Genomic DNA, 15,992 nt, shown 5'->3' on the forward strand with positions numbered 1-15,992 from the left:
TAGGGATAGCTGTTTTTGAAAAGAAAGCGAAAATTAATTTTACAGGGTTTTTAAAAATTCTTTTCCATGAAGAGGTATACCTTTTAAAGATCCAATCATTTGTTTGAAGCCTGTGGTCTGGATCCTTCTGTCTTGGTTATCCATTCCTAACTCAGGCTAACTCGAGCATGACAGGGGCTCAAAGGCCTCCGGGGATCTGGCAGGGACGGGGTTCCGGGGGGAAAGGGCCTGCAGAATACGGGAGTCTGGGCTCCAGGTGGCAGTTCTCAAGTCCAGCCACCGTGGTCGAGGCCTTTGGGATTGAGGCCACTGGGGTCAGACCCTCCAAATTCTCAAGAGGTAGTGAATCGGAGGCGTTTGTGCACATACAGCTCCCAACGGCTACAACACGCCGTTGTGGGCCAGGCACCCAGCCTGTCCTCTCTGTTCAGACCACTGTTCCTGGTCACCCAAGGCAGCCGTGGCGAAGGGCAGGACAGGCTCGGCTGGAGACGCTGACCGGCCCGGCCTCCGAGGTCCGATGGCTCGCCCCCATGAGGTCATCCAGGAAGCCCAGCATTGTTCTGCCAGGAACCAGGTCGAAACAATGAGCGAGGACTCTGCGGTCCTAGTGAAAGTGAGTTCTGCCCGGAGAATTGTTCTCCGCACGGCAGCTCCCGGGGACAGGGTTTGTGACCTCCTGGGCTCAGCGTCTGTGGGCACGGCCCTCCCCACCCCCCATGGAGGCTCACGTCTACCCCCCCGGAGAGCCCCCACGCTGCTGAGAGCACCCCGAGACTGGCTCAGCCTCAGCCTTCAACCTGCAGGAGCGCTGACTTCGCCCCCAGCCTCGCGGAGCCTCCCCATTTCACAGATTGGGAAACTGAGGCTCAGAACAGGGCAGGGGGGTGGGGAGGGGGTGGGGAGGTGGCCCGGGGCGCAGGCCACCAGGCCAGGCCGAGACTCGCCCCTGATTCCAGGCGGGCGGTGCCACCTCAGGACAAGGCGGCCTCTGCACAGAGTAGAGGCCTGTGGGTAGAACGGGTAGTGTTTCTCCACCTGTGCTTTGCAGAGGAAAAAGTGGGCGAGGGTGAGCTGGTTCTGCAGAGGGCTGGCCTCCAGGACAACGCGGGGGTGGTGGAGGGGCAGGATGTGGGCCCGAGGTACAGCCTTCTTCCCCATCACCAGGCCTGCTGGGGGCAGGGCGGAAGGCGCGGTGGGCAGGCCGCTCTCTGTGGCCAGGCGGGCGGGGGCGGGACAGCCAGCGCTGCCCTCGAGGGGAAGGGCCGCTGGGCACCCAACATGCCGCAAACACGGGCCCTCAGGCGCTGGCCCTGGAGGCCACTGAGTCAGGGCGCAGGGCAGTAGGCGAGGAGTCAAGAGGGCTGGGGCTGGTTCTAGGTCCAGCTCTGCGGGCCAACAGTGTCTGGGGAGGAGGGAAGCGTGGGCAGCTCTGGCGAGCAGGGAGGAAACTGACCCAGCGCCTCCTCCACTGGGTGCCAGGCGCTGCTCAGGGCCCGGGCCCAGAGGTGAGCCCTGGAGCTGACATTCCAGAAGGGGACCCAGACGCTAAACACACACATACACACACATGAGTAAATATTTACCACAGGACCTGGGCTGCCGAAGACAAGATAAATAAGCAGGAGGATGAGGACATGGGGAGTCAGGGCCCGCCCCCCTGCCCCACTGAGCGCCCCAACCCCGCTCCCCCTGCCCCCCCCAACCCCGAGTAGGTAAGGTTTTGTAACAGCAGACGCTCCCTGAAGCCTGCCTCTCTCTGGGCAGGCCCTATGCTAAGCCCTTTCTGGAACCAAGGCATCTATTCCTCTTACGAGCCTGGATGAAGGTATGAGGCTCAGAGAGAATTGCTTGCCCAAAGTCACACAGCAACGGGCTTCAGGGTCTGCGCTTCCCACCGCACGGCAAACATCCAGGGAGTGAGCGGGGTTCTCTGGGCAGGGATGGTGTGTGTGGAGAGGGCCACACGGGCTGTGGCGAAGGCCAGCTCGGAATGTGGAACTGCCCGGGGCAGAGAGCCTTGGGCTGCCCTAGGGACACAGGCTGGCTCCCTTCCACCCTGAGAGGGATTCAAGCTTGTGCTGGGCTTTGCTCTGTAAGATGCTCCCAGGAGGGAATTTCTAGTGGGGCCCTGAGTCCCGAGCCCTCAAGCCCCAGAGCCGCCAGTATCCTCAGGGCGAGTGGAGCACCGCTGAGACGGGCTGACACTGTCTTCGGCAAACAGGGGCTGACCAAGGGTGGGCGGCTGGAACTGCCACCCCGTGGCCAAGGGCCGTAACGCGGGGGACCCAGGGGAGAACTCGCCCTTGTGAGGCTGGACCCCTGTCCCCTCCGTGGCAGGTAAAGCCCACAGGACTGGCAAGAACCAGGGTTAGCCTGGACCCTACACCATCTGTAGGTTCCAGGGACATGTCACTTCCCCGGGACCCCTTCCAGGAAGGGCCCCGCCTGGACTGAGCCTGACCACCTCTCCTGCCCTCAGGATGCTAGTCTCCAGGGAGGCGGGGGCTCATTTTGTCACGATGTCGCAGAAACAGTCGTCAGTTCAGGAGGAGGACACAGTCAGGTGTCTGCTACGAGTGAGCCTCCGAGGACCCGCGGCCGGCCGGGCGGACTGGACCCCCTGGGGGAAGGTGCGGCTCCAGGAACAGCCAGGCTGCAGGGATCTGTCTCGGGGGGAGCCGGGGCTCGGGCCCCAGTGCCACCCTGGAGACTGCCAGGACGGGCCATGACCGCCACTCGGGTGAAGCGGAGGGCGCTGCCGCTGCGGGGGCTCAGGGGCCTGTCCTGGCGCCTGGGGGCGGTGAGTCAGCAGGCAACGGCCTCCTGGCCCTGACTCACCCGCCACAAGCCTGTCACTCTTTCCCCCGCCTGCCTCCCCGGCTCCCCCCGCACCCCGCCCCAGGCTCTGCCGGAAGTCCGGGTGTAGCGGGTCAACCACGATCCGTAGATGGGTGCTGCTGAACCAGGCATCCTTGCTGGAGGCCACGGAAAAGGAGATGTCAGAAAACAAAGAAAGGCTCGGCTTCCATTTTCTCAAAAAACTTCCCCTTTCAAGCTGGAAGAACCCCTAAAGCCGCCTGCATCTCGCCCTGCCGGCTAAGAGAGCACACAGGGCGGCCGCTCCCCGGCTCTGCACAGATGCGGGGACAGACAGACAGATCAGGGCCAGCTAAGGGCTCACCTGTGGCCCCCCGCCCGCTCGGAGCCGGCCACTCCGACCCTGTCCCCGGGGTTCTGCCGGAAGTCACAGCCCCGGGAACACCCGCCGGGGCCGTGTGTTTGCAGCAAGGCCTTAAGCAAGTCACGGCCATCAGCCTCGGCGTCATCACGTGCCGTCTGCGGGGGAGGACAACTCCCAGCTCACCCGTGTTTGTAAACAAGCTCCCCGTCCTCACTGTTCCTCTTTTAACCATGTTTCTCCTCCTCACCCAGCTCCACATTTCACCTCTGCCTCGCTTCAAGGAGAGGTTGCTGCCTGGGGAATCAAACAGCCCGCGATTCAGCACAGCAGAGGGGGTGCCCACTAGCACGGCCGCCCCCACCGCAGAGGGAAGGGCTGGCTGCCTGCACTTTCGCTTTCTGGGCCTGGAAGTTATGTTTCAAGTATCCTCCACCACCCAGGGCTTCCCTGGGGGCTCAGATGGTAAAAAATCTGCCTGCAGGGCAGGGGACCTGAGTTTGGACCCTGGGTCGGGAAGATCCCCTGGAGAAGGAAATGGCCACCCACTCCAGAATGCCTTGCCTGGAGAAGCCCATGGACAGAGGAGCCTGGTGGGCTTCATACAATCCATGGGGTTGCAAAGAGTTGGACACGACTGAGCAGCTGACACTTCCACTTTCCAACACCCAGAGTCCCCACCAAGATGCCCAGGGCCTCTGAACCACACAGCCCAAGCCTTCCCACACTTCCACACCTTGGCTGCTGCTGTTCCCTTGGCCCAGCACACTTTTCCCTGCGTAACCCACAGGCAACCTCCCCAGACGGCGGCCTGGCGGATCCCCGGTCTCCCCCTGGCGCTTTCCCGGACGGCACAGGCTACACCGCCTCTGCCCCACACTCCCTGGGCTTGCTCCCCCACTCACAGCACGAGGCTCGACAAACACGGATATCTGTCAGATGGAACATCTGGGGCTCAGGACGTGGGGGACCCTCGGCGGGGGAGTAAAGCTCTCCCACCTTGCAGCTGTGTGGCCGCCTTGACGAGGGTGAGGGAGCAAAGACGGAGCAAAGGGCAAGAGCAGACGTTCAGGGACATCCCTGGTGGTGAGGTGGACAGGAATCTGCCTGGCAAGGCAGGGACACGGGTTCGATCCCCGGTCCGGGAAGATCCCACGTGCCCAGGAGCAACAGAGGCCCGGGTGTCACCTCTACCCAAGCCCGTGCTCCCAGAGCCCGTGCTCTGCAGAGATGCCACCAGGATGAGAAACCCGGGAGCCGCAACAGAGAGTAGTCCCCGCTCGCCACGGCTGGAGAGAAGCCCACACAGCAACGAAGACCCAGCGTGACCAAAATAAATAAAGCTAAAAAAAAAAGGAGCAGGTGTTCAGGACACGGGCAGGGCTGTGGACAGGGGAGGACGGGCCACACGCACCCTCCGCTAGGGACAGAGTAGGGTGTGTGTCCCCAGCGTCTGAGCACAGGACCCCCCAAAGGGTCAGAACCCCACAAAGCTTTGCCTTACACTGAGGGATGAGCCCCAAGCCTGCAGGATATCGATTTTCATTAAATGGTATGTTCTCTGAGCATCTTCTGAAGAGGATCTGAAGTGAGTTCTCCCTGGTCCCCCTGAGGGTCTGCCCCAGTGCTGGGGGTCCCACGGGAGGACCCTGCACACATGTCGAAGACTCCAGGTGGGGCCTTAGGGGTCGTGGCAGGCGTGAACGCGAGCCCACTTTCTAGATGGAAAAACTGAGGCCCCGGACCCACAGCGGATCAGCCGCAGGAGACACAGACGGGCTCCTCACACCCCCAACCCAGTGGAGGCCAGAGGCGGAGGGCGAGGGCCTTATTCCAAACCTGGGTGGACCGCGTTCGTGTCTAACACCGTCAGGTTGGCGAATGTTGGTGCAGCGGCGGCGGCGGTGGCGGCTTCCAGGGCTACAAGGTGGTGACTAAGAGCAGCTACTGCTGGGCTACAAGAGAAGGTCAGCATTAAAATCCACTCCGGCGCGGGCTCCAGGGAGGCCTGACCCTCCCCTGTGGCCTTCCCACATGCACAGACCACCTCCCAGGCAGCCCGGACAGATGGCTGCCACAGCCCCGACCTTTTCACTGCGATCCCCTTAGGCCTCCGCTCACACAGCGCCCCAAGACAAGGCCCCCCGCCGGCCACTGGGAGCTCCCCAGAGGTGTATCCGGAGCTCTGTTCCCACCGGCTTAGCCAAGCTTGTTTCTGGCAGACCACCCCCTACCCCCTGCAACCTGGCCTGCCATGTCGCCCTCAGCTCAAGAACCATCGGTGGCTCCCAGCTGCTTGGAGAACAAAGTCCCCTTGCCTGTGAAGGAGTTCAGCTCCGAGAGTGCATTCCCAAGTCCAGTTTGTTCTTGAGTCCCACCAGGTTAGCCTAGGAACACAGCTGACATAATGGGCCATACAGAACTACACTGCAACAGGCGTGTGAGACTCTTCACACGAATACTGCATAGAAACAACGCGAAAAGTAAAGGAGAGGTTTCTCATCTTACGGTACAGCACCCTGAAAGGCACAGTAGCCCAGGGCAACAGCTGGCACAGAGCGGTGGGCACCGGGCCAGCAGGCGAGAAGAGCTATGGGTGGGGGAGGGGGCGAAGGCGGCCTGGTCTGTGCAGGGCCGTAAAGGGCACAGGAGCCCATCCGCTTGTGGAGGAAGCACGCCCGTGCCAGCGTCCACCAGACGCGAGAACTCAACGCACGCGGCTGGACGTGCACACGCACGTTTGCCTCTGTGGAGGTCTGCAGCCGGAAGGTTGGAACGTAGGGGACTCACTGTCATCCACGCTTCCCCACCGGGACCCAAGGCCCGTTATACGTGCCCCATCCCCAGTCTCTGACACCTTCCCCCTCTGGTCCTGCATGGATCCTGGGGCCGCCTCGTTCTCCCCAGCAATACCCGCTTCCACTCTGTGCTTTGCTTGTGGGTTCCCTCGTGTTCAGGTGGATCCCACCTACCTTGAAAGACCTGGCTTAAGTGTCACCTCCTCCAGGAAGCCGTTCATGCCCGTCCCACTCTTTCCCTCCCCTCCTCTGGCCAGAGTCACCCTCCCCCGCCCCCCACACCCACATTCCCCAGGCCCTGGGCTCTTGTTCAGAGCTGTGCAGCTGTGGACAAAGTTCAAAGGTCTTCTCGGGAAACCTCAGTTTCTTCTCCTGTAAAATGGGCCTCCTAATCTGTGCAGCCGTCCCTGGGAGATGTCTCTGGGCTCTTGGGCAGGGCTAGCAGATGCCCGGGACCCTCATGGGTGTTTGAACATCGGCATCACCCGGAGCGCTGGCTGAACAGGCAGGCACCTCCCCGGCCCCCCTAGTGACTGAACCTTCAACGCTGGTAAAGCAGCCCCCAGGTGAATCTTAGCATCATGTGAGGCCAGGGACAGCGGAGCTAATGGATTGGGAGGCTCTTGGGAAAATGCAGAAGAAAACCAGCCTATGAAATGGACTCAGCGATGACAACGCACGTGAGCGTGTGTGTTTCTGCACACGTATGTGGTCTCCTCTGCCCGACTGAGCAGCGGGGGGCTGGGTTTCATCTCTGCCAGCCCTGGGCCACCCCCAAAAACCATCTGGCCCAGACCTGATATTTCGTACTGTCACTGCTCCTTACTGTGTTCTGGGGGACGGGTACTTCTGCCCCGTTCTGCAGAGGAGGAAACGGAGGCTCTGAGAGGAGCCAGGACTGGCCCAAGATTACCCAGTGAGTGGCAGGCGGCCGGGCCTGAGCCCAGGGCGAGGCCAGCGCTTCATGTTACCCGCTTGCTCAGTGAAAAGGGGCCTGAGCTGCAGGTGAGAGCCGGCGGTCATCACTGGGGCCTCTGGGGCAGGGAGCTGAGTGGGCACGTGGGATCCTGGGGGGCACGAGCCTCCGAGAGCCCCTCACATGGGCGAGGGGCACACACAGGAAGCTGGGAGCTGGCTTTGAAGCCTGGTGAAGGGCAGGGTCCAGCCAAGCAGACCTCGGGCCGCTTCTCCGAGGACAGGGCGTGCAAGGCACACCACCTGGGACTTGGGGACCCCTCTGGCCGTCGCCAGGCCAGTCACTGTTTTCCAAGGTGGAGGCAGCAGGTGGGGCCCGCCTGAAAGAAACCTGGGTCCCTCAGGTGCCTGTCCCCTCTCCCCCCGATCAAGCCCAGAGCCTTGCGGGGCCAGTCTGGCCTATGACAGATGCTTGATCAAGGCAAGGCCTGCCCTCTCCAGGGTGTGGCTTAGACCCTCTGACCAGGAGACCCCGCCCGGAGGGGCAGTGTCCTATCCCTCCCGTGCACACACACAGCCCTATTGCCCTCAGGGAAGTAGAAAGTGGACAGCGTCAACACACCCTCTGTGCCTCAGTTTACCCACATGTAGAATGGGGGCAGGGGCGGGGCCTGCCTGTTAGGGCCGCTGAGATGGAACGACAGGTATGTACAGACCGCTTAGAGCAGCACCTGGACCACGTGCCTGCTGGGCGCGGTCAGGACGGTGAGCAGAGTCATCTACAGCCTCCCTGAGACCCGAGGCAGCCTAGACTCACGGCCAGGGCCCTGTGGGCTGTCTCCCAGGCCTGCTGGGGATTTGACAGATACGCCGAGGAGCCAGGCCCAGTGCCAGCCAGCTCTGAGGCTCGGGGCATCACCTACCACCCCGCCTTCAACTTCTTCTCCCATTCCATAGGTGGAAGGCGGGACTGAGGGGCCCTGTGTGGGTGCTCCCTGGGATCTGAGCTTGGCTGTGGACACCTCCTCATCTCCCTGGCCTAGTACTGGGGTGGGATTGGAGTGCATCTCAGGCGGCACCCTTTGGACCCTGGGGTGGGGGCACCGGCCAAGCAGGGGAGGCGGACATTCCAGGGGAGGGGTCTGAACTTGACGGAGAGCAGACACGGCCTTTGCTGCTGAAAAGAAAGGGGCTGCAGCGTCACCCGACCACCACGTCAGGAACTGCAGACCAAGCTACTCAAACGGGGGCCGAGCAGCCCCCTCCACACCCCGATCACGGCCGGAGACCCTGGGCAGCTGAGAAGAAAATCTTCTCAAGGGAGAGGTGGCCTCGCCCATGTCCCCCAGGACGGCTGAACCTGCAGAAATCAGATTCTGTGATCCCTCAGCTCCTGAGAACCTAGAAACCTGAAGGGTCCTAGCTGGAGGTCCCTGGGTATCCAAGACCCTGCTTCTGGCCAACATTGGGTGACAGGTTAGCCCGGGAGCCGCTGCCCAGAGATTACAGATGAGGAGACCGAGGCCAGAAGGGGAGGGGGCTGGTCTCAAGGAAGGGCCCGGCAGCAGGAAGGTGAGGCAGGGCGCGGGCCTGGGTGCGGTCCCGAGCTCCTACTGTGAGCTGCCCAATGCCGGGCCCAGGCAGCCGGGGCAGAGCCGCCTGCAGCCCATGGCACGGTGGGAGGCCAGGCTTGCAACAGAAGGCACCCAGGACTCGCTCTCAGACACAGTACCTTCTGACACTACAGCCTTGCTGTCTGGAGGTGGGGATTAAAAGCATGTTTCTTTCACAACATTATGGTGAGAGCAGATGGTCACTTCCACAGAACTGCCCTGAAGTGAAGTAAGTGTGCTAGCCCGAGGGTGGGCCACTCCTATCCTTAGTGCCAATCCGGCTCCTGGCACGTACTAGTTCGTGAAACTCAGCGGCAGCATCTGACCCAGCGTGCCATTTTACAGGTGGGGAAACTGAGGCCCAGGAGGCACCAGCTTCAGGCTCCCAGGTTCAGCGCTGCACTCTGCATGACTAGCACCCTTTCCCTCCAGCCCTTACTGTTTGGGGGACCTGGACCAGCTTCTCCCCTTACTGATTCGGGGACCCCTTTCCCAGGCTCAGGAATTTCAGAGCCCAAGTCCCACAGAGACACCTGACCCCAAGGGAAGGCCCTGCTTCTTCACCCAGCGACCTACCTGTGGTCAGCTCAGGGGCCAAGAGGCTCCATCAGGCAAGGATTTGGGCTGAGGAAGTGGGTAAACAGAGGGTCCCACTGGTGGTCTGGGGTGGGTGACCTGGGTGAGCAGTCCCAGCCAGGGGAGCCATGGCCTGCTCCAAGCTGGACGCCTCTGAGGAAGACCCTGCTCCCACCAGGCCCCCAGTGGGACCACCGGGCTGGAACCTGGAAGCACCCGGAGGGCTCCCACATTCGTCCCTTGCTCCCCCTCCGAGGCAGTCTTCCTGAACACCGTCTCCGAGGCAACCGCCGCTGCTGGAGCCCTCACAAGCCTGGATCACAGAAGGCAGCCCAGCGTGGCTCTACGGGGACAGAGGCTCTGTGAGCAAACAGAGACGCAGGCGGAAACGTGTGGGTGACTCACCCAAGGCACTGGGAAAGGGGACACATCGGCGATCTGAGATGGTACAGATGTCAGGCACCTTGGCTCTGGGCCTCAGAATATCTGCTCGTGAGGTCACAATGGCCCTTCCAGCACCATCGAGGTGCCCGGAGACTATGTCTTCCAGAAAAATGCCACCAGTTGGGAACATCTCTTGGCAAAACTAGGGTCAGAGGGGTCTCCTTTCTCCCAGCGCTCACCATCTCTGTACAGCATCACCTGCGAGGCCCTGGACTGTCAGAGCTTGGTGCATTTCTATAGCTCATTCCAGGCCCTGGAACGCACATCACCGCTTCTTCTCCATCCTCAAAATGCCACCTCCTCCGGGAAGACTTCCCTGACCATCCCCTCCCTGCCCATCTCCAGTGGAATAAGGTGGTCATTCCTCAGCTGTAATCCTGGCCTCTTCCTCCCCTCCTCTGGGTGCTCTAGGGCAAGTGACCCGCCTCCTTCCAGGCAGCAGCGAATGAGGACCCTGGAAAAGCACTGTCATAGCAACCCTTTGTGCTAATTCCAACTGTTATTACATCCTGGAAACAATAATTGTGGCTGATATTATGTGTCAAGATCTACAAGACCTTCTAGAACTAACACACCCAAAAGATTTTGGGGACTGGAATGCAGAAGTAGGAAGTCAAGAGATACCTGGAGAAACAGGCAAGTTTGGCTTGGAGTACAACATGAAGCAGGGCAAAGGCTAACAAAGTTTTGCCAAGAGAACGCACTGGTCATAGCAAACACCCTCTTCCAACGACACAAGAGAAGACTCTACACATGGACTTCACCAGATGGTCAATACCAAAATCAGATTGATTATATTCTTTGCAGCCAAAGATAGAGAAGCTCTATACAGTTAGCAAAAACAAGACTGGGAGCTGATTGTGGCTCAGATCATGAACTCCGTATTGCCAAATTCAGACTTAAATTGAAGAAAGTGGGGAAAACCACTAGACCATTCAGGTATAACCTAAATCAAATCCCTTACGGTTATATAGTGGAAGTGACAAATAGATTCAAGGGATTAGATCTGATAGACCGAGTGCCTGAAGAACTATAGACGGAGGTCCGTGACATTGTACAGGAGGCAGTGATCAAGACCATCCCCAATAAAAAGAAATGCAAAAGGCAAAATGGTTGTCTGAGGAGGCCTTACAAATAGCTGAGAAAAGAAGAGAAGCTAAAGGCAAAGGAGAAAAGGAATGATACACCCATCTGAATGCAGAGTTCCAAAGAATAGAAAGGAGAGATAAGAAAGGCTTCCTCAGTGATCAATGTAAAGAAATAAAGGAAAACAATAGAATGGGAAAGACTGGAGATCTCTTCAAGAGAATTAGAGATACCAAGGGAACATTTCATGCAAAGATGGGCTCAATAAAGGACATAAACCGTATGGACCTAATAGAAGCAGACATACTAAGAAGAGGTGGCAAGAACACACAGAAAAACTATACAAAAAAGATCTTCATGACCCAGATAACAACAGTGGTGTGATCACTCACCTAGAGCCAGACATCCTGGAATGCGAAGTCTACTGGGCCTTAGGAAGCATCACTATGAACAAAGTTAGTGGGGGTGATGGAATTCCAGCTGAGCTATTTCAAAGCCTAAAAGATGATGCTGTGAAAGTGCTGCACTCAATATGCCAGCAAATTTGGAAAATGTGGCAATGGCCACAGGACTGGAAAAGGGCAGTTTTCATTCCAATCCCAAAGAAAGGCAATGCCAAAGAGTGCTCAAACTACCACACAATTGCACTCATCTCACCCACTAGTAAAGTAATGCTCAAAATGCTCCAAGCCAGGCTTCGATAGTATGTGAACCCTGAACTTCAGATGTTCAAGCTGGATTTAGAAAAGGCAGAGGAACCAGAGATCAAATTGCCAACATCTGCTGGATCATGCAAAAAGCAAGAGAGTGCCAGAAAAACATCTATTTCTGCTTTATTGACTATGCCAAAGCCTTTGTGTAGATCATAACAAACTGTGGAAAATTCTGAAAGAGATGGGACTATCAGACCACCTGACCTGCCTCCTGAGAAATCTGTATGCAAGTCAAGAAGCAATAGTTAGAACCGGACATGGAACAACAGACTGGTTCCAAATTGGGAAAGGAGTATGTCAAGGCTGTATATTGTCACCCTGCTTATTTAACTTACATGCAGAATACATCATGAGAAACCTTGGGCTGGATGAAGCGCAAGCTGGAATCAAGATTGCCGGGAGAAATATCAATAACCTCAGATATGCAGATGACACCACCCTTATGGCAGAAAGTGAAGAAGAACTAAAAAGCCTCATAATGAAAATGACAGAGGAGAGAGAAAAAGCTGCCTTAAAACTCAACATTCAAAAACTACAATCATGGTATCTGGTCCCATCGCTTCATGGCAAATAGATGGAGAAACAATGGAGACAGTGAGAGCCTTTATTTTTGGGGCTCCAAAATCACTGCAGATGGTGACTGCAGCCATGAAATTAAAAGACTCCTGCTCCTTGGAAGAAAAGCTATGACCAACCTAGACAGCATATTCAAAAGCAGAGACATGACTTTGCTGACAAGGTCCGTCCAGTCAAAGCTATGGTTTTTCCAGTGACCATGTATGGATGTGGGAGTTGGACTAAAGAAAACTGAGCGCCGAAGAATTGATGCTTTTGAACTGTGGTGTTGGAGAAGACTCTTGAGAGTCCCTTGGACTGCAAGGAGATCCAACTAGTCCATCCTAAAGGAGATCAGTCCTGGGTGTTCTTTGGAAAGACTGATGTTGAAGCTGAAACTCTAATACTTTGGCCACCTGATGCAAAGACCTGACTCACTAGAAAAAACCCTGATGCTGGGAAAGACTGAAGGCAGGAGGAGAAGGGGATGACAGAGGATGAGGTGGTTGGATGGCATCACTGACTCAATGGACACGAGTTTGAGCAAGCTCCGGGATTTGGTGATGGACAGGGAAGCCTGGTGTGCTGCAGTCCATGGGGTCACAAAGAGTCGGACACGACTGAGTGATTGAACTGAACTGAACTGATTATGTGTCTGGCACTGTTGGGCACTTGATATGATTCTAGCTAACAGTAACTTTAAAAAATCATGCTAAATATTTTACTTCTTTAAATCACTTTTCACTGATTATTGCTGCTCACTTTTCTTCTATAGCCAGTCCAAAGGTAATGGGACTTTAAAGCATTTTCAGAGAGCCTAAGAGAAGAAAATGCACTGTTGAAATGCCTCAAATGTATGGAAAAAGTCCTCCAGCTGCACAGTCAGTTCCAGAGAGAAATACCAGCTCCCTGGGCTGAGCTCACGGGTACCTGGGGTGTCACCTGGCACCTGAGTTCCATATTTTATCTGGTCCTTACCAACCACCCTATGGGATGAAGGATCTTACCCACCTCTGTGGCTCAGAGAGATGGATCGATTTCACCAGGTTGCCCAGACAGGAAAGGCAGGACTGGGGGCCCCGAGTCCTCAACCACAGGGCTCTGGGGCATCTCCTGGCCATGATCTTGAATTTTAGGAGGGACCCCTCTTCACCTGACACAGAAGGAAACTGAGGCCAGTAGGAGGTAGGGATGTCATTTTGAAAATTCACCAGCTAGGATTAGAACTAGGATTAGACTCTTGAGAGTCCCTTGGGCTGCAAGGAGCTCAAACCAGTCAATCCTAAAGGAACCTGAATATTCAATGGAAGAAATGATGCTTAAGCGGAAGCTCCAATACTTTGGTCACCTGATGCAAAGAGCTGACTCATTGGAAAAGACCCTGATGCTGGGAAAGACTGAAGGCAGGAGGAAAAGGGGGCGACAGAGGATGAGATGGTTGGATGGCATCACCAACTCGATGGACATGAGTTTGAGCTAACTCTGAGAGATAGTGAAGGACAGGGAAGCCTGGCGTGCTGCAGTCCACGGGTCACAAAGAGTCAGACACAACTGAGCGACTGAACAACAGGATTAAAATCCAGGTCTCCTGAGCTGGCCCAGGTCACACATGTCTTCACGACTAGGACCCAGTGGCCTCAACCACAGGACCGCAGTGACTACAACCTCGCACCATGGCGCTGAGCCTGGACCTTCCCATTTAATCCTGTACACCTGCTGGGCTGGGGAAATACCAGCCCCTCAGGCCAGCAACGGCTTTTAACCCTTTAAACTCAGACTGTCCCGATCTAAGGTCTGCGGACGGGCTAATCTCAGTGAACTGACGAGAGGAAGAGGAGGGTGTGCAGGGGCGCTGTCTGCTAGCCTGCACCCTTCCTGCATGTGGTGCCCCCGCCTGCCTGCATCTCAGCCCTGAGAGCACCCCACCACCTCCTCCGAGAGGGCTCACCCTCCCCGCTCCCCCGCAAGGCGTCCCAGGCACTGCAGTCTGGGACTCAGCTTATTCACCCTGCGCAGAGCCTGGGCCATCTGACAAAGACTCCTTTTCCTCCGGAGGGGCAAGGATACCCGAGATCAGGGCCACAGCTATTAATACCTGAGAAACCTGTTGACCCCTTTCATTGACTCATCTCTCTGTTCGGTCAGTCGGTTCCTGTTGACCCCCAGGTGGCCGAGGTGTATATAAGGTCAGTGGAGAGGAAGGACCCACCTGGCCTCTCCAGCTTTGTTCTCTGAATTCTCCGCAAGTGAGCCTCCTGCCTCCTCCCCCAGCCCCGCCCATAAGACTGTGTTCCCCAAACACCCTTTGCCTCGTTCTACTTCTGCCTATTGTAAGCCACTGTCAGAGACTTCAGCTGGAGCCTAACTCTGTCCCTTATCAGCTGCAAGTCTGGTGCATCTCTTCCCCTCAGGGCCTCAGCTGTACCATCTGTAAAATGGGCCACCTCACGTTACCCAAGGGCAGGTACCAGGAAGTGCCTCAGTGTGTGCCTGGCTGTGCTCGCAGGAGAAACAGTCTGTCCCTGCATTGCCCGCAGCTAATCAGCAAACACGGACTGCACCCCTCGTTAGCATCATCCCGTGAAATGCTGGGAAAGGTAGAAGTGAACACCCAGGACTGGTCTGTCAGGCAGAGAAAATACCAAATAAACACTTTCTCCATCTGGTGTCCTACGTCCAGCCAGCAGCCGAGCCCCCCGGCACCACCATCCCCTCCCAAAACCCCGTGAGTCAGCAGGACGAGGTTAGACGTCTCATCAGAGTGGTCTCCTCTTGGGACCTCTGACCATGCCCGTGATGCTCCTACAAGCGGGTCTGGGTGAGGGCTGGGCTTGTCTGTTTCTCTTCCTGTGCAGAAGCCTGCTGTGAAAACAACTCCACAGTCACCACCTTGAAGGGCCATCGGGGAACACTAAGTAAGGACTCGGATCCAGGCTGGTCCCCAAAGTGAGCAAAGAGCTAGCAGGGCCCTTGGGGTCACCAGGCGAGACCATCACCCATGCAGCTCCTTGCCCGCCCCCGAACACGCAGCCCAGCCGCCCAGCCCCCTAGGACCCTGGGGGCCCGAATTCCATGTCACGCTTGGCCGGCCCTTCCATGGGAGGCTTCCTCACCCGGCACACCCTTCCCGTCTTGTGCCCACCTGGCATGGCTTTGTCACTCAAGGCCTCTGGGAAAGCGCTTTGAACTTTGGGTGCCCGAGCATCTTCAAGAGACCCCACCAATGGACGCCCGACTTGCAGCATCTCCCCGCTGGCCAGGCGGTTCCTAAGCTAGACAAAGCGAGGCTCATCTCTGGGGACCCAAGGCCCACCATGATCCCTGACCCACAGGAAAAGTCCATCACTTCCTGACAACTGAACGAGCAGACTTTCAATTCTCGGTTTTCAGATGCTTACAGGTTTTCCCCAAACTTTCCCTGACATCAAACGTTCTTACCTGGGCCTTCCCCTGACTCGACAGGGCTGGAACGGGTTTGCAAAGCATGCAAATTTCTTAAATGGACGGGAAGGACTAAAGAGAAGACAAAGGTCTGCCCCCCTCTGAGCCCTTAAGTTGGGAGCTGATACTCATAAGCAGCATGACACAAAGTAACGGACGTTAAGAGAACCAATCTTTGTAATTGTTTCATAATGCGTGTGAATCAAGCCACGACGACGGACGTCTGAAACTCATACGCTGTCATTTAGTCTCAATAGAACTGGGAGAAAAACCCACCAAAATTTAATGCAATTTACATGTTCACACAGGCTCATCTACTAGACTGTAAAATTCTAAAACACTGACGCTATGTCTTCCTTATATTTGTATCACCAGCACTTGTCATGATGCTTATGAATATGACATAAAAGTAATTTATTTAATAAAGTCAGGGGGACCCTTCTCCCCAGAAGCCCTACAGGCTGGGTCCCCAGCCATGGCGCGCTCAGGCCCGGCCACGTGGGGGTCCAGGGTGTTGGGAATCAGTGCCTGGAAGCAGCCACCTGAGACACTCCAAGCATTTCCACTTCTGTCTCTTTTAGAGCAAGAGACTTCACCGGGTGTCTGCTCCGTTTAGTGTGACTAACCCCATCCTGAAAGCACTCTATCACAGACGGTATTCAGAAGTCAC

At 56.8% G+C, this 15,992-nt stretch overlaps 1 protein-coding gene across 4 annotated transcripts in view; it reads right to left on the bottom strand.

Annotated features, from left to right (window-relative positions):
• Window positions 1-15,992, bottom strand: part of SLC6A6 (solute carrier family 6 member 6) — an 84,011-nt gene that overhangs the window by 43,671 nt on the left and 24,348 nt on the right. The window contains exon 3 of one of the 4 annotated variants that reach the window (XM_070360598.1): window positions 5,021-5,136. The exons of the other annotated variants lie outside the window; for them this stretch is intronic. The gene's annotated coding sequence lies outside the window, so the exon portion shown is untranslated. The remainder of the gene's footprint in view (window positions 1-5,020; window positions 5,137-15,992) is intronic. 4 annotated transcript variants of the gene reach the window in all.

The sequence above is a fragment of the Bos mutus genome, chromosome 22 (assembly GCF_027580195.1).
Source record: "Bos mutus isolate GX-2022 chromosome 22, NWIPB_WYAK_1.1, whole genome shotgun sequence".
Lineage (NCBI taxonomy): Eukaryota > Metazoa > Chordata > Mammalia > Artiodactyla > Bovidae > Bos > Bos mutus.